This window comes from Pelodiscus sinensis, chromosome 1 (assembly GCF_052426305.1).
Source record: "Pelodiscus sinensis isolate ZL-2025 chromosome 1, ASM5242630v1, whole genome shotgun sequence".
Classification (NCBI taxonomy): domain Eukaryota; kingdom Metazoa; phylum Chordata; order Testudines; family Trionychidae; genus Pelodiscus; species Pelodiscus sinensis.
In genome coordinates this window covers 104,180,905-104,195,898 of record NC_143052.1, presented here as the reverse complement: position 1 = coordinate 104,195,898, position 14,994 = coordinate 104,180,905, and the positions used below count along the sequence as shown (strand labels likewise).

Here is a 14,994-nt window from a genome sequence, read left to right as displayed (position 1 = left end):
CTAGCACAGTGACTATGAAAGCAAAGTCAGTAATCACCAGGTACTATAGGGAAATACCTGTTCTCAGTGCCCAGCCTGGATAACTGGGCTGGCCATTGGGGTTGTCCATGGTAGCTGAGGGAGGAGATCTTCCGCCTCTACATATGCCTCCACTTCTCCCTTGGTGCTACTACAGAAGCCTTTGTAGCCCTGCATATGTGGGGTCAACACTGGAGTGTTCTGTGCAACAACAGAACAATTGTTACTGTGTTTCATCCAAATACCCACTGCATATGGTTGTGTGGGCACCCTTATGAAGCTGGATTCTGTAGGGATGCTGGGTGTCCGCATAACCTCTGGCTACAGTCTCTAAAAATTCTGTTTCTTGCCCCCTGAAAGGCACTGATTCATTGCTGCTTTAGGTATGGCCCTCTGAACCCATGGAGGAAGGAGCAGGATTTAGAGCTCCATAAGAGTCTTGTTACTGGGAATCTATTTACTGAGAAAACCTCATGTCTTAGTCAGCATGCCCTATCCCTGGTTCTCTTTGCAATATTCCATAGGATCTGCCACTGCTGCAGGAGACAAGGGGAGTTCAGTTCAAAGTTTGCTCAGAGGAAAGGCACATTTAAGAAGGCAGCAGCAATCATCACCCCCCACTCCAAATACCACACTGCAGTGATAGCACATAATACTGAAGCCAAGCCTAGTATGGAACTGAACTCCCAGATTTCTGAGTGAGGCGCAAGATGCTGCCCATAAAGCTATAGAGACAGCTTATATAAGGAGCTAAAGGTTCCAGGAGGGATATTAACTTCTCAAGGGAGTAAATTCTCAGGCAGTCTGTGCTGTAAAAAAGAAGAGAAGGTTATGTGAGACAGCAGGGGAAATAGAGAGCTTAATATGCATTTGCAGGTCACCCCTGATATTGTTGATGGCACCCGTCTGTTTATTACTCAACTGGCAGATGAATCCTCTCAGACTTTTTGTTTGAGAAATGGTTACCTTTCTGAGAATTTTAACACTGAAACACATTTTGTTTTGTTTTTAACAGTTGGTCAAACACAGTTAGACACAGACAGATGTTTTTCTTAATTTTGGAAACCCTTGATAGATACGCTTTCAGATGAGCTCTGCAAGGGATGATGGGATAGGGGCTGCGAGAGCTTTTATCAGCACAGAGCCAGATGTCTTCATTATGTCTTTTTCTTTCAGTGGATTCTGTCATTTTAATTTTTCCTTTCTTTTCTACTGCAATATTTTGTTCTGGTGAAAATGACAGGCTTTTGTTGCTGCTACTTTTTAAAAGTTTTGCGCATATAATATAAAATGTGATAAACTAACAAAAATACTACACATACATAACAGCCTCTTTCATTTGCAAATGTCAAAACATTTTATAAACCTCAGTTATGCATTACTACTAGTAGCTGACAAGGCCATGAGCAGGTGAAGGAAGAATTCCGGCTACCAGTTACAGCTCGGTCCATGGTGAACAGAGTCTCAGGAAATAAGTCAAGGGTCAGTAGTGGAGGGACAGAAGCCAAATGCCAGAGGCAGGAAGTAAACTAAAGATGTAAACCAGAAGCAGAGCCAGGGATCAGTTCCAGAGAGACACGAGCTATATGCCATAACTAAATGATCAACTAAAGTCACAGTCAGAGGGAAAAATGGGGAATGTAAACCAGAAGCAGAGGTGAGGTGTGTGGGGAGGGGGGCGAGGGCGGGGGAGAGGGCGGAAAGCATGTGGGATCATGTGGTATTCCCCTAGATGGATCATGTGTCCAGCTATATTTTAATTGCTGAAGCCCTCACTCTGACCTCTATCCCTTCTGGTCAGAAGTCTAAAGTCGGTGGAGATCAGGGACTGGAACAAGGGCAAGCACAATTGCAGACATGGTACACATTGAGCAGCTTCTGATCTGCGTGGGGGGCCAAGTTTATCATCCAGGCTGCTAAACTAGCATCCAGTCAGGACTGTGGCCACTCTGTCAGTTCCAAAGCAGTGCAGCTGGACTCATGGATTATCTTGATGCAAAGTTAATCAGGAAACAAGCCCGCAACTGGTCCCAGCTAGTCTGTTCCCTAACACAATTCCTTCTATGAAGTGTATTATTATCATCCCTATATTACAGAAGCCTCACTTGTCAGACAGGTTAATTCACTTGCCAAAGGGCACACAGGGAGTCAGTAGCAGAACCAGGAATAGAGCTCAGCAATCCTAATTCTTCTATAAGTGCTGGTCCCTATGAGTATTCCACACGTGGATATGCATGCATGCCATGTGCCTCACACCAGAAGCTTTTTCAAGCAACGTTCATAGACCCACACATGTGCAGTATTTTCCCTCCGGACCAAGGGCATAAGGAGTGGTGCCAGTTAATGCCTCCTTCTTATTCCTGCATTGCCTGAGTCACAATCCTGTCCTCCTTCACTCTTGTAACCACTAAAAAAATATTGCAAAAATTTGATGCAAATCGTTGTCTTGTAGTTTAGAAATCTCGAAGACTCTTTGTCGCGATAGCAGAAAGGTCAAGGGGCCCAGTCATATCGTCACATGGAATTTCTAACTGGGTCTGGGTTGCATAACAGAATACTATCGAGTAGCAAAGCTTCCCCTCCCTGGGAGCCTCACAGCTCACTCCATGTGAGCACAAGCAGCCTCCACATCATCTTTATCAAACATCTCCATTGCAGGACATTTGCAAAGCCACAACTTGACGAGCTGTCTGCACATTTATGGCACACTACACCCTGACTCAAGCAGCAGCTGCTGATGCAACAGGAGTGGTTGTATTTCAGGCAGCTCTACTCTGCTACCAGCTTCCTCACACCCACCTCCACACTTACCAGTGCATGCAAGAGACTCGTGTGGAATACACATAGGGATCAGCACTCCAAGAGGACGAAGTTATTTACTGCAACTGGAGATTATTCGAGATGTGTGGGTCCAGTCTGTATTCCATTACCCATCCTCCTTCTACTCTGCTTTGGACCTATTGCATTTTAGTAGAAGGATTCTTATAGCCTTAGTCAGGGAAGATACTGTGCACATTCAAGTCAAAAGAGCAGGGGTGAGGAACCTAAGGATCGGGGACCAGGTGTGGTCCCCGGCTTGCCTTGATCTGGCCCCCAAGGCTCAGGGCTCCCCTCCAGCATTGGGGAGCCTACTCTGGTGCTCCAGTCCCACCCCCCGCTACACCACCACAGGGCTAGAGCACACAAAATCTAGTAGGCTGGGCTCCCCTACGCTCTGGTGTAGCAGAGGAACCCGGGGAGTGTCTTTCTCCTTCTCAGTTAGAGGCCACATCTGTGAGGGTTTGTTTGGGGTTTTTATCTTCTCACTTATGTGCGGCCCCCAACTGATTTTTCTGTGGGTCAGCGGCCCCCGACCCCAAAAAAGTTCCCCACCTCTGCAATAGACACTGCTTGGAAAAACTTCCAAACTCAGGCACATGGTGTGCATTCATATCCACATGTGAAACATAGACAGTAACCACACCTCTTTCTGAAGCACTGACTTCAGTAAGTTATCTTAAAGCCATGACATGCTTCAAACACCCACCCAAAGACTACTGGCCTAATAAAAGATATTACCTCACTCAAAGACTGTCACCTCTTAGTACAAAACATTCTCCATAATGGGAGTTGAATTACTAATTGTTCTCGGGGCTTAGTGTGAATCAGTGGAGAAGACAGCCCAGTTCAACTTCACAAATTAACAACATTAATCATTAACCATAAAAAATTCAGAAATAATATTTTTAAAAGACAGCAGTTGATACTCAATGCAAAATAACACAATGCCCCAAGGAGCCCTCTACTTGAGTCAAAATACATTTTTTCACTTCAATCTACTATATATTTGAGAGAATCTGTCTGTGTAGCTATCTGTCTGTTTGTTCAATAATTCCTCCTAAATGGTAAGAGCTAGGACCGCCACATTTGGTATGCAGCTTCCTCTTATCATAGCTTAATGCAAGGTAAGGGTTTGGGTTTGCCAGGACTATGGGATGTGCCTGGAATGTGATTGTTTCTTATAAAATGGAAAGAGAAGGCTCTGCTAGCAGGGACAGTTATACTGTAAAATGACCACAGGGAGGCAGAAAAGGATCAAAGATGGGAACTGGGACAGCTATAAGCCTATTGGGCCAGCAAAAGACAGGGGTGGAGAAGGGGACAGCTATCTACTACAGGCAGTCCCCGGGTTACGTACAAGATAGGGACTGTAGGTTTGTTCTTAAGTTGAATCTGTATGTAAGTCGGAACTGGCGTCCAGATTCAGCCGCTGCTGAAACTGACCGCCAGTTCTGACTTACATACAGAATCAACTTAAGAACCCCAGGCGTCCCCAAGTCAGCTGCTGCTGAAACTGATCAGCAGCTGATTCCAAGAAGCCCGGGGCAGAGCAACTCTGCCTCGGGCTTCCTGTAGTCAGCGCTGGTCAGTTTCAACAGAAGCTGACTTGGGGACGCCTGGGGCAGAGCAGCTGGGGTGCTGCTGGGTTGCTCCAGTAGCGCCGCTCCTCGGTGCTACTGGACCAACCCAGGAGCACCCAATCTGCTCTGCCCCAGGCGTCCTGATTCAGCCACTGCTGAAACTGACCAGCAGCGGCTGAATCAGGACCTGGGGTAGAGCAGCTGGGGTGCTGCCGGGTTGGTCCAGTAGTGCCCAGAGCGGCGCTGCAGAACCAATCCGCAGCGCCCCAGCTGCTCTGCCCCAGGGTCCAAAACAAAAGCCTGGTCTGCTGGGGGGGGGAGCACACTAGCTGCGCCCCTCCCCCAGCAGACCAGGGACACGGGGAGCAGAGCCGCAGCGGCAGCGGGGTGCCGCGCCTCTGAGGCTTTGCTCTGGCAAAGCCTCAGAAGCGTGGGGAACCGCCGCTGCTGCCGCTTCAGTCCGGGTGCCTGTGGTCTGCTGGGGACCGTCCCCAGCAGACCACAGGCACCGGGACTGAAGCGGCAGCAGCGGCGGGTTCCCGCGCTTCTGAGGCTTTGCTCTGGCAAAGCCTCAGAAGCGCGGGAACCCGCCCGGTGCCCCTGGTCTGCTGGAGACGGTCTCCAGCAGACCAGGGGCACCGGAGCAGCTTACGAACAGGGCTTTCTCGCCCCGGAGCTCTCAGGTAGCAATCCGCCACCTCGACCTCCGGGGCAAGAAAGCCCCGTTCGTAAGTGCGGATCCGACATAAGTCGGATCCGCGTAAGTCGGGGACTGCCTGTATATATTTCAGAGAGTTTGTCTGTCTGTTTCTGTGTCTGTCTGTCCCCAGCCAGTAGACATGCACCCTTTTCCTGACTATGGCTGCTGCAGTGGCCAGGGACAAACACTTCTCACCTGGCCACAAGCTGCTGCGGTGAGAGAGGATGAGAGTTGTCCTTTCTCCCTGGGGCAGCCTGCATAATGAACCCCTTCTTCCCAGACCCATGCCAAAACAATAATTTAAATGAAGAAAAACAAAAATTATTTAAGGACCTGATTAACACTGAGTCAATCTTTTAGTATTTAATATAGAAAAGTCTTAGAGGTGTTTCTTCTACACCGGGGTGGGGAACCTTTTTTGGGTCGGGAGCCACTGACCCATAGAAAAATCAGTCAGGGGCCACACACAAGTGAGAAGCAAAAAAGAAAAACCAAACCCTCACAGACATTGCCCCCCAACTGAGGCGAGACACCTCCCCCCCCCCCGCCCACATTCCCTTCGGACACCAGAGCCTCGGGGGCCCAGGCTAGTAGATTTTGTGTACTCCAGTCCCACAGTGGGACAACAGGGGAACTGGAGCATGAATGCAGGCTCCCCACTGCTGGAGGGTAGCCCCAAGCCTCAGGGGCCAGATCCAGGCAAGCTGGGGGCTGCATCTGGCCCCCAGGACTTAGGTTTTCCACCCTGTTCTACACCAAGATCTACTTGCAATAAGCAAATTGATAGTGTTAGGCTATTTAGTCCATCCACAGTGGCCTGGGATTTATTACCATGTATCACTCATTTCTAAACATAAATGAAAATAATAAATTGAGACTATCCCTGAGTCACAAACAAACTGGCATACAGATCTATTGTATTACTGGTGGATGTACTACTGCCCTCTAATGGATAGACTTGACAGGTTCCAGCAGGCTTATTGTGTCCAAAGTCCTATCACCCAGGCCTCTTTATGTTCAAATTAAAATGTACAAAAAATATTAATCATCAAACAAGTTACTCCATATAATTAATGTTATTGCCAGAGAGTCTGTACACAGGATCTGCCCTTCACTTTTACCATACTCTCTAATTAATCATTCTTTCCTATGCTCTATTCTACCAATACCCTGAGTCTTGGTATTCTGGTCATCTCTTTCTCCCACAAACGATTCCCATATTCAGAACACTGATCTTGTGTCCCATGTAACTTCATGGATCTTCAGTCCCCTCTTCCAGGCTCACGTCTTGTGCTCAGCTTTGTACTACCAACTGTCAGAACCTGTAGTGTAGAATGTTCTTTCCAATGAAAATTAATGGTTTAATTGTCCTTCAAAAGTGTGGTTCCATCCTTTGAGCAAAAGGCATTCATGCTATGGCAAGCTGGCCCATAAACAGCCTTAACAGCACTAAAGATACCCCATGTATTATGGATATCCACAAAATGCAGGAGTTCTTGTGCTTTCTCAGTCCACCATTTGTTCTTGAGTTCTCTGGTTTTATGTTGGATTTCCGCCTTCATTGGATTTGCACTTTAGCATGGGCTTCTCTCTTTGTCTTGTAATTTACATCATTCTGCCAAGCACAAATTGCCATTCTCTTCTCACTGATGAGCTGCTTGATTTCATCATCATTCTCATCAAACCAGTCCTGATTCCGTCTGGTGTGGTAGCCAATACAGGCAGTCCCCGGGTTACGTACAAGATAGGGACTGTAGGTTTGTTCTTAAGTTGAATTTGTATGTAAGTCGGAACTGGTACATATTGTAGGGGAAACTCTAGCCAAACATTTCTCCAGCTCAGTTTTATTCTCCCACACCTCAGTCCTTTATTCTCAAGCTGAGGTGTCTGCTGAGAAAAGCCGCTCCGCGTCTCCCTGGTCTGCTCGGGGGGGGCGCTAGCTTCGCGTCTCCCTGGTCTGCTTGGGGGAAGCAGCTAGTGCTGGGTTGCTTCACCCCGTTTGTAAGTAGGGATCTGATGTAAGTCGGATCCATGTAACCCGGGGACTGCCTGTAATTTCCTCACAGGTATTGATGATCACTGCTCTCAGCTAGCTCCAATGTTCCTCAATTTCTTCCGGAAACTCTGATGGAAACTTTTCTTCTAAGACAGTTTGGAAGTGGTCACGCTTAATGGGGCCCTTCAGATCTTGAACCTTCAACTTGTGCCTGATCTGTTTCTTTTGCACCCTCCATTTGGGGGCGATCTTCATTTTCATTGTGGACTGAATGAAGTGATGATCAGTCCAGCAGCCAGAAGCACTTATAATTGCTCTGCTGAGAAGTACGTCACTATGATCTCAAGCATGAACTATGACATAGTCGAAAAGATCTCAGGGCTTTGAATGTGGGTGTCTCCAAGATGTTTTGAACTTATTATGTCATAAAAGAATGTTCGTGATGGTAAGTTCATGTTCAGAACACTTGGTCAGGAGCAGGATTCCATTTGAGTTGCTTTTGCCAACTCCTTCTTTCCCAATTATTATTTTCTACAAGTCTGAGTCTCTTCCAACACGTGCATTGAAATCCCCCAGAAGAATGATCTTATCTTCTTTAGGGGTCTCCAATAAAATGGTTTCCAGCTGAGAATAGAAGTCTTCCTTTACAGCCTCATCGGCATCCATTGTTTGCTCATAGGCACTCTCACTAGTTACCTGTTGATTTTTAGTGAGCTTCAATTGACTGTTATAAGCTGCTCATTGATGCCTACGGGCAGCTCAGAGAGACACCTTCTTAATAACAAAGCCTACTCCATACAACTGAAGTTCATCTAAAGATTTTCCCTTCCAGAAGTAGGTGTATCCTCCTTTTTCCTCCCTCACCTGTCCTTCATCGGCTCTTCTAGTTTCGGACAAGGCAGCAATATCGATGTTAAACAATTCAATTTACAAGCAATGATAGTACATCCTGCTGGTCAGTCACTATCAGAGTTGTCCATCAGGGTACGTACATTCCAGGATCCAAAGTTTAAAAGTTTCTTACATTTTCGACTACTGGGGTGCTGATCCTACTGGATGAGGCTATCCAGCCAAGAGGAAAAGAGGCAAGACTATTTTTAGGGCACTTTTCCTAGCTCCCTCCCCATGTGAGGTGAGCAGAGTGGGTTCTAAAGAGGACTGCTCAGTCACGGGTGCAGCAGCCGAGATGCTCCACCTGCCTCAATCCTCAAGCAAGATGACTGAATCACACACACACCACCTGTGGGTCAGTCTATAACTAAGAACTTCCAAATCTCACTGTCCCGTTCCCATCGTCACTTGCTAATTGCCACCAGACTTTTGACTCCTGCGGGTGTTGTTTTCCCGAAAACTGGAAGATGCCTATGCAGGGCTTCTTTTAAAGTGAGGAGACTGGTGCACAACAGTCACAACACTGTCCTTGACAGATGGAGGGCTTGAAACCTATGGCATGGACACCACAATGATTGGAGATCCTCTGTCTGCTGCAGCCTTCATCCGCCTTCACAGCCACTATAATATTACACAACAGTTTCAACTCCATTGTGCAATTATCCTCCGTCTGTTCTGCCATTGAGGACTTCTTGGATCACACTTTGCCTGGAACCTTATCCTTGACTGTTCTGCCATGGGTGACCCTAACGGAGTACATAACTCCAGGCAGTATCACTCTCAGTGGTCACTGAAACATGCAAGCCTCTCTACCACTATAAGGTGATGATCTATGGAAAGGATGAAGACCTTCTTAATCGTAATTCCATGGTTGCAGGTGAAGTTCTTGAGCAAATCCCCCAACGACCTTCTAGGGATAAGCTCGGAGACCCTCCCAATTTGAATAAGGTATACAGTGTCATCAAGCACATGAAGAACAACAAGGCAGCAGGTCCAGATGGGATACCCACTGAAATCTTTAAAGACGGTGGACAAGAGTTAATTTGGCACCTCAGCCTGCTTATCCTTAAAATTGGGATAAAAGATGAGATACCCAGTGAAATGAGGGATGCCTTGATTGTTGTTCTCTTTTTATAAAGGGGATAAAACAGACTATGGAATCTATCATGGTATCTCTCTCCGTGCTGTTGCAGGGAAAGTTCTGGCACAGATCCTTGCAACCTGTCTTCTGCCCCTGTCAGAAGAAATTTTACCAGAGTCACAGAGTGCCTTCCGCCCATGTCACTGAACTACAGATATGATTTTCATTGCACAGCAGCTGCAAGAGAAGTGTCAAGAGCAAAACCAACCACTCTACATGGCTTTTATTGATCTAACTAAAGCTTTTGACTCAGTGATTTGCTGTATCTTTTGGACTGTACTTTCGAAGAGTGGGTGCCCTGATAAATACATCAATGTCCTGAAGTTGCTTCATGACAACATGAAAGCGACTGTTCTGAGCAGCACTGGCTCCCAGTGTGAACCTTTCAAAGTGCAAACAGGAATCAAACAGGGCTGTATCATCACCCCAACCATGTTTGTGGTCTTTATTGCCGTCATTTTCAACTTAAGTGCTGGGAAGCCGCCAGCTGGAGTTGAAATCATCTACAAAATGGATGGAAAGCTGTTTAGGCTTAGCAGGCTGAAAGGTAAGAGTAAGATATCCACATTTATCGTGGAATTTCAGTATGTTGATGACAATGCAATTTTTGCCCACTCAGAGAAAGATCTTCAGGATATCTTGAATGTGTTTGTTGATGCTTATGCATGTCTTCATCTCACCCTCCACATCAAGAAAACCAAAGGTTCCATGAGCACTCTCCAAATGAGGTACTATGTACCCCATCTATTAAAATCAATGGAGAGGCACTGGAGAATGTGGACCATTTTGTCTACCGTGGAAGTTATCTTTCCTCCAAGGCAGATATTGATGTAGAAATCCAACATCATCTGAGCTGTGCCCTTGCAGCCTTTGCTTGTTTATGGCACAGGATTTTTGAAGATCATGACATTCGAACAGACACCAAACTTCTTGTCTATCAAACCGTCAATCTCCCAACACTACTGTATGGGTCTGGAACCTGGACAACTTACAGACTTCACCTGGAAGTCCTTGAGAAGTATCACCAATGGTGCCTCCACAAGATCTTGAAGATGAAATGGGAAGACAGGTGCATTAGCATCAGCATTCTAGAAGAAGCAAAGACCATGGGTATTGAGACAATGACCATTTATCAGCAACGTCACTGGACTGGCCACATTGTTCGGATGCCAAACCATCGCCTCCCAAAACAGGTCCTGTTTTCTCAGCTGAAAGGAAACCGTTACATGGGAGGACAACGGAAGTGTTATAAGGACTTGCTAAAGGATAACTTAAAGAAGTGCAACATTGATGTTGACACTTGGGAGATGCTTGCCCAGGATCACTCGAAATGGAGACCAGTCGTATGCAATGGCTCCCTGCATTTTGAATTTGCTCACTGACATGCTGAAGAAGAAAAGAGGCACAGGAAGAAGGAGAGACTGACTTCTAGTCATGGTCAACAGCCTTCTGCTGTACCTGGAAACATCTGTCTTCACTGTAATAGAACTTGTAGTTCAAGGATTGGCCTTATCAGCCACCTGACAGTCCACAAATTCCCATGGAAAATGATCATACTTGGCAACGAGTGATCGCCTATCATCATCATCATCACCAACATTCATCCTAGACATTGTCCAAGCCAAAAATATTACTTAAGAATCACAAGCCCAGGAAGCTTTAACAAGTCACATTCCTAACACTCAGCTTATCTTTCAATATTCCTTTGTTGTGACCTTCCAGTAACTCCCATTCCCTCTCCCTTTGCTCATCTTCTCCCTCATTGGGTCAGTCTAATTTAGATTTTAAACTGTCCAGTGCAGGGATAAGTCACTTGATTTGTCAGTAAACCACCTGTACTATTGCATCTTCATCAAGTGATGTCTCCAGTGTAGGGGCTCACCAACTTCCATCTTTTGCTGTCAACATACTTTCACTCTTCTTCGCATACAAGTCCATCTGATGACACTTCCAATGTAATGGTTCTCTTTCTTCCTGTCCCTGGTTTTCCTGTGATCTTGCCTGATAGGCCGAGTGCTGAAAAGGCCACAAAATGATGTTAGTCTCTTACTTTGGATCTCAAATAATTTTACTCTTCTTAAATTAATCCCTCCCATCACGTCTTCATTCACATCTATAGGTATAGCACTGGAGCAGCACAGCTATACCAATACAGCTGCACAACTACAGCACCTCTAGTGAAGGTGCTCCATGCTGACAAGAGTGTTCTCTAGTCAACCTAAAAAAACTACCTCCGTGAGTGGTAGAAGTTCTCTCACTGACAAAGCAATGTGCACACCGATGCTTATGCTGGTGCAACTCATGCCACTCAGGAAGGTGGTTTATTCCCACCCCGAGTGACATAAGTTATGGCAACATACGTTGTCCATGTGTAGCACTTCAGCATTCTAGTGCAGATATGCTGTTTTAAATGTTGACAACACAGAAGTCTTTGGAAGTTCTTGAATGTATCTTTTAAAACCTGTATCTCTCTCTTGATTTCTTAATCACATCTTGCCTGATGTCATTAGATCCCTTAAATAGGGGAACCTATTCACTTGTTCTACCACTCAACCACCAAAATATAGATGTCCTTCTTTGTGCACCACTGTTTGTTTATTTATTTAATACCACATAAATAATAAAAATAAAAGTGTGATTAAAAACAAATAGCTCTTCCCTGTGCTCTGAACACCATCAACTTCAAGGAACAACATGAAGTGTAAGCCTTGTGAACCCCTCTTTTTCTTCATCCTATATCTTGTTGTGTCAATCATCCTGTGCTGGAATGGAGGTTGACAAGGAATATAAGAAAGAATGCCAAAGAAAAAAGGCATAGAAATGCTTCCTATCGTCACTACCATCAGCCAAGTCTCCTTCAAATTTGGATAGCAGAGAGCCCCTCTCTGCAACGAGAAGATCTGATAATAAAGTACGAGCCAAGTGATCACCCATGCACTATATCAACAATTGTTCCAGATGGTGGGAGTCTTCCATTCCAGCCCTTTCACCTTAGCAAATGGTAAATGGTCTCAGAACCCAATTAGGACCATAGAAACAGGAGCATGATCACATGTAGACTACTGTGAACAATTCTATGAATTGTTATAAGAATGAGTAGCATGCAATAGACCTGCTAGGCTGTCAGAATGGTACTGCGTGCTACCACAGACAATTAATGTTACTGCACTTTTACCTACTGTAGCTATCACTGTACTTAATATAGGTAGGATCTCAGGAAGAACAACTTTTGCAATCAGGAGTACTCCATAGATGATTTCCTACACTAGTCCCATAAAGTCTAGGAATTAGCAGGTCTTAAACTTTTTGATGGGAGCTAAAGTCAGAAAGGCAATTTCTCAGATGATTCAGTTTCAGAGATTGTAAAACGTACCTTGCTTTCCAGGTGCAATGTAACAAGCACTAAGAGCAAACTTCATTTGTGCTTTTTTGATTATTGTGACTGTCTTCCTGTATGTTTGTATAATTCCTAGATGAATGGGGCCATAATCCTGACAGCTCTATGCATGCTACCATAATAACTAATATATACAGGCAGTCCCCAGGTTACATGGATCCGACTTACATCGGATCCCTACTTACAAACAGGGTGAGGCAACCCCGCACTAGCTACTTCCCCCCAGCAGACCAGGGAGACGTGGAACGGCTTTTCTCAGCAGACACCTCAGCTTGAGAATAAAGGACTGAGGGAAGTGAGGTGTGGGAGAATAAAACTGAGCTCTGGAGAAATGTTTGGTTAGAGTTTCCCCTACAATATGTACCAGTTCCGACTTACATACAAATTCAACTTAAGAACAAACCTACAGTCCCTATCTTGTACGTAACCCGGGGACTGCCTGTATATGAATAGTAATAATGGATAAGAAACTGATGTGAAAACAAGTTTTCACTTTATTACTGATCTAAGACAAAATAACATTTGGTTGTTGTTTTGTTGACAGAAGGAACTATTGATTTGCAAACAGAAATATATACCCCAATTGTGCACTTATGTACATGCTTAAATTTATTCACAGCCCTGCGCCAGGACCACTCAATGTGCACATGCTAGAGGGTGCATTTACACAGCACCCTAAATGCAAAATAAGATACACAATTTGCATACCTCAATTTTAATCTATTTCAAAATAGCTTTTCTGAAACTTGGCACGCCTATACAGCGCCAAATTTCAAACTAATGCACTATTTCGAGTCATCCCTTATCCCTCGTGCAATGAGATTTACTGGAATGGCGAAATAGCATGCCTGTTATTTCAAAAAATATTTTGAAATAACAGGTGGCTTGTGTAGACATGGCATATCCTAAAATAGCTATGCAGTGTTCATGTACCCTAAATGTATGCATGCTTGCAGGACAGAGGCAACACTGTTTGACTCCAGAGGAGCAAAATCCTTCTAGCTGGCAGAACTACCTCCTAAAGGAGCCAGTGGCACAATGAATAACGATCACTCAGAAGCCAGTGGGTCTGAATCTTGCCTTAGTCATGAGTTATAGCAACTAGATGTCCCTTAGCTTGAAACAAAGCAGGATAGTTTTCAGCAGTCAGACACCACAGTGATTATGCTGCATAAAAACCTAAACGGAAACAGAACTTTTACAATGGGCATATTTCTAGACCAACCAGCACTGAAAGAAACGGAAACTAAAAGGGGAAAGGACCTTTTAGGTCATCTGGTCTGCAGCCTTGCCAGTTGTTTTGTGCAGGCCAGTCCCAAGGGGAGCATGTGGCCTGGGGCAACCCTCTCCCCCCTCCCCGCCCCACCCAGTGTCCCAGGCACTAGGGCTGCGGAAACCCCCATTACCACAGGCCCTGCCCTTGATCCACCTTTCCTCAAGCCCCATCCTTGCTCCACCCTCATCCTGCCCCTTTACCCCCTTCCCCAAGCAACACAGTTTGGAGGATTATGGGGGCCTGACGCAGCAGCAGCTGGGTTTGCCTCTCCCTGGCACTCACCATGAGGGTGGCAGGAGCTGAAGAGCCCAGCAGCCTATTCCGCCCCACCGCTCTCCCAGCCCGCTGTGCCTCACTTCTCTACATCAGCAGAGGAGCAGAGCACCCAGAGGCTCCACTTCCTGCCACCGCTGAGAAGCTGAGCGCAGTAGATCGGGAGACGGTGGTGGGGCGGAGCGAACTATCCAGTCGCCAGAGCTGGAGGTGTGATCCCTGCTGCCAGAGTGTCTGGCCCCCTAATTCTCCAGGATCTCTCCTGTCCATAGGACTAGGGTTGCCAGGTGTCTGGTTTTCACCTAGACAATTCAGTATTCAGGTCCCCCGTACAGTAAAACCACCCAGAAAATACCGGACATGTGAAATGTCCAGTATTTCCTGTTTCCCTCCAATGGAAGTGCAGTAGGGACAATTCTTCCCTGCCACGTCTGGTGGGTGCAGAGGAGTGTGTAGCATGGGGGCCATTTAAAGGCACAGCGCCCTCTCGCTCTCTCTCTTTTTTTTTTTTTTTTTGCTGAACAACTTTGGTCTCCCCCTTTTATTTTCCCAACAGAATTTTTTCCGGGTGTTTTTTTTTTTTGGGGGGGGGGGATATTTTTGTTAAACCATCTGGCAACCCTACACAGGACAGTTGGGGCGGCCGCCACAGGGCCTCCAAAAGCGCGAGGCCTGGGGCAACCGCCCCGGATCATGCTGTGGGGGAGGGGGGGGTCTGGGCCTGCGTCATATGTGGGCTCCTTCACTAACCGCTCCCTGAGGCGGCTGTTGCAAGCCCGCCACTGGCAGGCGCCGGGGGGAGGGCGAAGCTCCTGGAGCGAGCATCGAGCAAGGCACCGAAAGCGCAGCAGCCGGGCACCGCGCCCGCCCCCCGCAGCAGCGGCTGCCTAGCAACGCTCTCC

At 46.3% G+C, this 14,994-nt stretch overlaps 1 protein-coding gene across 1 annotated transcript in view; it reads left to right on the top strand.

Moving 5' to 3' along the window:
- The window catches only part of BRAF (B-Raf proto-oncogene, serine/threonine kinase), a 568,039-nt gene that overhangs the window by 392,706 nt on the left and 160,339 nt on the right, over positions 1 to 14,994 (top strand). The gene's annotated exons all lie outside the window — the stretch shown is intronic.